This window comes from Pituophis catenifer, unplaced genomic scaffold, assembly GCF_029215685.1.
Source record: "Pituophis catenifer annectens isolate HBS135680 unplaced genomic scaffold, rPitCat1.0.hap2 SCAF_1, whole genome shotgun sequence".
In the NCBI taxonomy this organism is placed as follows: domain Eukaryota; kingdom Metazoa; phylum Chordata; class Lepidosauria; order Squamata; family Colubridae; genus Pituophis; species Pituophis catenifer.
Window position 1 is genome coordinate 254,404,641 of NW_027256881.1, and position 7,663 is coordinate 254,412,303.

Genomic DNA, 7,663 nt, shown 5'->3' on the forward strand with positions numbered 1-7,663 from the left:
AGGAATGTTTTTTCTTATAAATAGCTGTCCGGAATTCAAAACTCAGGGAAACTGGAGTGGTTTAAATACTATTTTGGCTCAATCTGAAACATAAGTTGCTCTTTAAAATCTCTGGCGTCTAGTCAAGTTTACTTAAGTTCAGCCTGCCCGTTTATTTCTAGTCTGTTATATAAACAGTTCATTTTCAATCAATTTGTTTAAGTTGAATGGTTAATAGATGAATCAATAGCAATCTGGAATTATTAGCCCAAACAGAAATTACCAACTCCAAATTAAAAGAGTCTCAGCAAATAGTCATTCAAACATTACCTTTCTGACTATTGTAAATAGTCAACTAGTATTGTCAACTGGCAAGTTTTTCCTCTCCAAATGTCTATGGAGAGTCTCAGTCATCTAGGTCATGGTTGTCCCAAAAGTGCTTTTTCAAGCACCTTTGACTTTCTGGTTTTTTTTTCTTTGAAGACATTTCGCTTCTCATCCAAGAAGCTTCTTCAGCTCATACTGGATGGTGGGAAATGGAAGGATTTATATTCCTTGCAGAAAGTTGGTCATTTGCATCAGGGGTGGGTTCTACTTACATTTACTACCGGTTTGCAACGGGGCCGCGCATGCGCAGAAGCATTTTGATGATGTCGGGGTCAATGGGCAGAGCCTCCCGCCGGTTTTACTACCGGTTCTATAGAACCGGTACGAACTGGGGGCAACCCACCATTGATTTGCATCCTTTTAGCAAGTTGTTAAGCTACCTGGAGGTTTATCTATGTCATCAAGAGTCATCTGAGTGGTGCAAATGGGTGTGGAGTTTTCTTTGAACTGTTGAAAGGACTGTGTTGTAGACTGGAGATTTTCTTCCCAACATTTTATTGAAACCTCATTTCCGGTAACTTTAACCATTATTTTTTGGCTTGCCCTCTGGGATGACGAAAAACAAGTCTGAATTTGCTTCTCTGCACCATCTTTTTAAATATTTAAAATATTTGTCATTATATCCCACTCCAAACATATTTACCTCTTTTCAGTCATGCATTTGTGATTTTAAAACCCTACTTTTTCTGTAGGCTCAGGCTGATTTTGTGACCTACAACCCTCCTTATCAGCCTGGACATTGTATAGAACCAAAAATACAAAGTACCCAGATGTCTCTGCCTGCGCAATTTAGTGAGCCATGTCAGCCCTGGAGGCCATCTTTTTCTTTGGATCTTCAGGGCTGCCACACTTAGTGGATGGGCATGCTGTGGGAACTGGGAGGGGGGTTAGATGGCAACAGGGTGAGATCAGGGGTGGGTTCTACTTACCTTTACTACTGGTTCGCAGTGGGGCCGCACACGCACTGTTCTGTGCAAACGCAGAAGCATTTTGATGACATCGGGGTTGGTGGACAGAGCCTCCCACCGGATTTACTACCGGTTCTATAGAACTGGTGTGAACCGGGGGCAACCCACCACTGGGTGAGATGTATAGCCATAACAACATTCTTTCACTGGGAGTCAAGGACATTCAGCCTGCACCTGGAGAGGCGTGACTGGGAAGCAACTCCAGTTCAGATGGTGACATGATTGGACCATGTGATGGACATGTGGGTGCAGGGGAAGGGATTTTGATTTTCCTTTGGGTGTCCGGGAGTCTTCAGATTTGGGTTTTCCCAGATGTGCCAATATGACATCTCTAATAAAATGGAACTCTGAGGAAATGTCTGCCTCGGAGTCTTACTTGGTTGGGGATGTTACTTGGAACCCTGACAAACCATGCAATACAATCAAGCAATATAATTATAATCATCAACAGTTAAAATTAGGGATTCCAATTAGTGTCTCTGAACAACCAGATACATTATCTGGTTGTCTTCTACTAGATACTTAAAGATAACAGGAGTTAAGCCACACGCACACAAACACAAAAATTGGAGATAATACCATAAGAGCCAGTTTGGTCTAGTCTAGTGGTTAAGGCATCAAGCTAGAAATGCGAAGAACATGAGTTCAAATCCCACTTACGTATGAAAGCCAGCTGGGTAACCTAGGGCCAGTCATTCTCTCTCAGCCCAACCCACTCACAGGGTTGTTGTTATGGGGAAAATAGGAGGAGGAAGGTGTGTTGGATATGTATTATTTGTAAAAGTTATTTGTAAAAATAATAAAGACAGGATGCAAACAAATATAAATATAATAAACAGAATAAATCTTTTTTCCATATTATGTATTTTGCTTCAGGTAGATATAAAAATCATGACTTCTTAAATAAGCATTAGACCATTGGAAATGAGTGGTTTATGCATTCAAATAAATGATAAAATAATTGTCATAATAAACCTCATTTCCTTTGCTTACCCTGCACCATAAACATAATTAAGATATGGTATGGATTATGAGTCTCAGCAACAGGATTCATGATCATGCTAATCCCAAAACACCCAATACAATAATTTTATTATGACTTGGCACAGTGTGTAAACATTGACAAATCAGGTTCTCCATGTCAAAGTTGCTGTTTCCAGTCACTTATAAAAAAATTGCTTATATTTAAAACACTACTTATATAAAACAAGCATGCCAAGATAATTTTCTCAAATGCTGTGAACTTTCCACAAAAAAAAATTCTAATCTCTGTAGGACTTTTATTCCAGATATTGATGAATGGACATTAGTTGGTCAGTATCTGTAATATAAATGCAAGCAAGTGACCTGTAAAAAAACATATTATACAAAAAAATACAGGATAACCTAGTTGGAAGGGACCTTGGAGGTCTTCTAGTCCAACCCCCGCTCAAGCAAGAGACCTTATACTATTTCAGACAAATGGTTGTCCAATCTCTTCTTAAAAATCTCCAGTGTTGGAGCATCCACGACTTCTGCAAACATGTCACTCCACTGATAAATTGTTTTGTCAGGAAATTTCTCCTTAGTTCTAGGTCCGTGATGGCAAACCTATGGCATACGTACCACAGGTGGCACACAGAGCCCTCTCTGCAGGCACGCCAGCTGTCATCCCAGTTCAGCTCCATTGTGCATGCGCACACCACCTGCCAGCCAGCTGGTCTTTGGGTCTCTGTCATGCATGCGCAGGGGCAGGGCCTTCACCAATCTTGGCAGTTTCCCCACCCCAGCGCGCCCTAGCTTTCTCCTGCATTCCTGCTGCCCATGCAGGAGGTTCCACCCTCCGCAGATGCCTCTCCGTGGCAGAAATGGAGGAGAAGGCCTGGGCGTGCTGGGGGGAGAAACTGTAGAGATTGTGAGGCCCCCCCCGTGCCCCGTTTGGGGCCTGAAAAGCCTGCTGCACCAACCTGGAAGCCAAAACGGGGGTCAGGGCACATGCGCAGAGGTGTGTTCGCATTGCATTTTGGGAACTGGGGCATACACACTTTGGGCACTCAGTACCAAAAAGGTTAACCATCACTGTTCTAGGTTGATTCTCTCCCTGATTAGTTTCCATCCACTGTTTCTTGTCTTGCCTTCAGGTGCTTTAGAGAAAAAAATACTGTACTGTCTACAAAAAAAAAATACTTTGGAGAAAAAAAATACTGTGTTTTTCCCCCCAAGTTTATTTGTACTGATTTATGTGGCCACACCTCTTACAAATGTGACTCTGGGCAGTTGACAAAGATTTTTTTTTTAAAAAAACCTTTACAATATAAAAATACATTCCACAACCAACTGCAACACAATTGATAATTGGGTTCAATTACTGTTTCAACCTCCATGCTTGGGAAAACAACAGATCTTCAGTCTCCTAAAAGGTGAGCAGAAAGAATTAGGCCAATTTAATCTCAAGCACTATGGTTCCAGAGAGCAGGTGCACTCCAATGATTAACCATGTCTTTGAATGTAATCCTGGAGCCAGGACTTCTTTGTTGATTTTGTGCCCTCTGGAAAATCATCCCTCCAGAGGCTTGTCTGGCCCCATCTCTGCTCTTTCAGAAAAGCTATAAAAACCTGGCTTTTCAAACAGGTCAGAGGAGAAAATGATTTCTGATCTTGATCTTGTGGGTGATGTATAATTGATATTTGTGTCTACTTTTCTTCCCAATTCACTGCAAATAGTTTTATATTGCAAGTTTTAAGTTAAGTTTAATTTTATATCATAGTGATTTTTGACTTGGTTGCCTATAAATCTATATAAATAAAGCTCTTTCCTTTTACCGGTATATGCAGCTGGCACCGTAATAGGATTCTAGGTTTAGTGTTAATTACATTAATTGGTTATTAGATTAAATTCTATTTTTCTAGATAATTTAATCTATTTGGGGTTAAAGCTTAAATGGCCAGACACAAGATACTTAAAAAATAAACTGTTTTTATTTTGACAGTATAACTGCTGCCCCCTTCTGACACAACTTGCATGGGTTTTTTTTGCAGTTTTAAACATTATTTCAATCATTTTGCCACATCTCATGACATGCACTTATATCTTATTATTCCAGCCAACTTCAAGTTCAAAATCTTAAATGAAACGTGAAATATTTCAGTTTAAGTCTAGTTAGGCAGAATTTAAAAAGGACAGAGAAGAGAAAGGCGAATGAATGTTAAATGCTTAATATTCCCCACATTATGAAATGCCAAGAAAGATACTTGGTATTCCTATTTAACTTCCAGTTTGCTCTAGAATGCTTATTATTTCTTCCATAAGCACTTGAATATAAGTTCTCTTTCTCAGATTTTATTTTGTCTATTTCTTTAAAGATATTCTTGAAAGTTTCCCATATAATTTGAAATAATAATGCTTCAAATACAAGAGTATGTTTTCCCAGAAACCTTTATATTCTAATTGAAGAGACAAATTAATTCTAATTATCAAAAGGAAATATTAACATAAAGTACAATGTGTATAATGTGTATATATGCACATATAGTGTTTCCCATAAGCAGATTTACTGTAATTTCCCAGAAAATGATAGATATATACAAGTCCAAAATAATGTCCAATTCCAATTTAGATATAACATTCTGTTAACAAGCATCTTTCATTATTAGAGTGAATCTTCAACTTATTTATCTCACCAGATTGTTATTTTTTACTTTATCTACCAAATGTTTAAAAATTCAAAATAAGATTTAAAAAAGGATAAAAACATGAGGAAATTTTCTGAGGATTATGGTTTATATAGAATATAAAATGAAAATGTATTAGTTCATTGAATGGAGTGTTGGAAGAAAAATCCGGTCTGGTTCCAATCCGGGAGCAAGATGCTGGAAATAAAATGGAGGCTGGCTGCAGGAAAGAATTTGGATTTGGATTTATTTGGATGCCAGAAACTTCAGTGACAGCAGCATGTTTCTGGGGTGGCTGACAAAATGGGGTTGAGAGTTGGTGGGTTTTTATACATTCTTTGGGCTTTGTGATTGAGATGCCTGTTCCTGTGTTAAAATGTGTCCTTTAATATGTTAATGGCTGTTGCCAGATTCCTATGGGGTCATGTAGTGGCTATGGTTGGCTCTACAGCAGCAGTTCTCAACCTGTGGGTCGCGACGCCTTTGGGGGTCGAACAACCCTTTCACAGGGGTCGCCTAAGACCATCAGAAAACACATCATTGCACTAACCCCATCACATACATCCCGGAGTATTTTATGGTTGGGGGTCACCACAACATGAGGAACTGTATTAAAGGGTCGCAGCATTAGGAAGGTTGAGAACCACTGCTCTACAGGGAAAAGGGGAAATGTGAATCCTGTTTGTCTGAGCTAATCTTGTCATTTTTGGCTTGCCTAATTATGCTGTTTATTTGGAATCTCTTTGTTTATGAATAGATTGGCCCAGTCTTTCTGAATGGATACAAAAGCTGCATTCATAAAGATCAGCCTATTCAAGTTCAACTCTTGAACTTCAACTCCAAATCTCAACCAACAAATGCTTTGTCTTACACATTGGCAAAAAAGATCAAACACCAAATACAAGCTGGCTAGATACGACCTCATAGACAACCCTCACTCAGTCAAGGACCTTGGAGTACTCATCTCAAACGATCTAAGCGCCAGAGCCCACTGTAACAGTATTGCTTTATATTGAGCGAGGTGAGAAGAGGCGAGACGGTATCTAATAACTATTACCTTTATTAGGCAAGACCTCAGGCCATAACAACAGCAATACAGAACAGTAAGAACGAACGAATGAGGCAACAATTTCTGTCATGGCTGCTATTTATACAGCAGCTGTCAAACGGGCGGCCAATCACACACGCTCATTTCTCCCGTCGGCAGAGCTTCTTCTCCGGTAATATTGTACTGCAAACTAGGGCATACAAAACCTTTGCTAGACCAATTTTCGAATACCTGGAATCCACACTGTATATCAGACTGGAATCCACACTGGAATCTGCCTGGAATCCACACTGTATATCAGACATTAATACAATTGAGCGACTTCAGAGGTATTTCATGAGCACTCCACTCCTCTGCTCACAACAGAATACCTTATGCCACCAGGCTTGAAATGTTGGGCTTAGACAACTTAGAACTACGCTGCCTTTGGTCTGACCTATGTAGACAAAATTATCTGCTAAAACGTCCTACCTGTCAATGACTATTTCAGCTTCAACTGCAATAATACACGAACACACAATAGATACAAATTTAAGGTAAACCACTCCAAACTCGATTGCAGAAAATACAACTTCAGCAACAGAGTGGTCAATGCCTGGAATGGACTACCTGACTCTGTTGTTGTATCCCCAAACCCCCACAACTTTAACCTTAGACTGTCTACTGTTGACCTCACCCCATTCCTAAGAGGTTTGTAAGGGGCATGCATATGCGCACCAATGTGCCTACCGTCCCTGTCCTACTGTCCCCAATATTTGTAGCTCAGGGTTGAAATGAGCGCTGTCTTGAGCTTGCTTGTTTTCTTACAGACGTTTCATTACCCTTAACTAAGTAACATCATTAAGTGCTAGCAAGTTGTTCTAAAACACAGTTTTTGTTTTTAAATAATTTTATGGTCCCTTTCATTTATTCATTCAGCAAATTACAAACCACAGTACCGTAGGGGAAATAATACCTAGGTTGGGAGATTAGCAATGTTTAATTTCTAGTAATTTTTTAGATTTTTTTTTTATTTTAGTGATTCACAAAGCTTCCTGGATGTATTAAATTAACATTGTAGAGTCTGGGCTATATTGACTGTTCCTTTTTAAACAGCTAATTATAGATCAGAGGTCTTCAAACTTGGCCGCTTTAAGACTTGTGGACTTCAACTCCCAGAATTCTCCACCTACACTATGCTGGCTGGAGAATTCTGGGAGTTGAAGTCCACAAGTCTTAAAGCGGCCAAGTTTGAAGACCTCTCTTATAGATATATTCAGGCGAAACGCTCCATCTCTCTCCCTCTCTTTGACAAGGAGTGTGTGTGTGTGTAAATATTTACAGATAAACCCCATCTATTTGAAATGAGCATTACTCCATACTGCATAATATGCGAATCGTTTTCTAAAAGGTTGCTACTGCTGAGAAAGAGAAGAGCCATTTCCCCACTAAGAACCCCCCTACTCGACTATTGCCCGGCGCAGCAGCAGAAGATCGAAGAGAGGGGGTGGGGAACCTGCCCGTCGCTTCTTCACCCTCTTCCTCCCTCCCAACCACTCCCCCCGCCCGCGCGTCGCCCTCTTTCGCGTCGCCTTCCGCGCATGCTTCCGAGACTAAGGCTCGACGGCGCCTGCGCGGACGGCGACGGCGG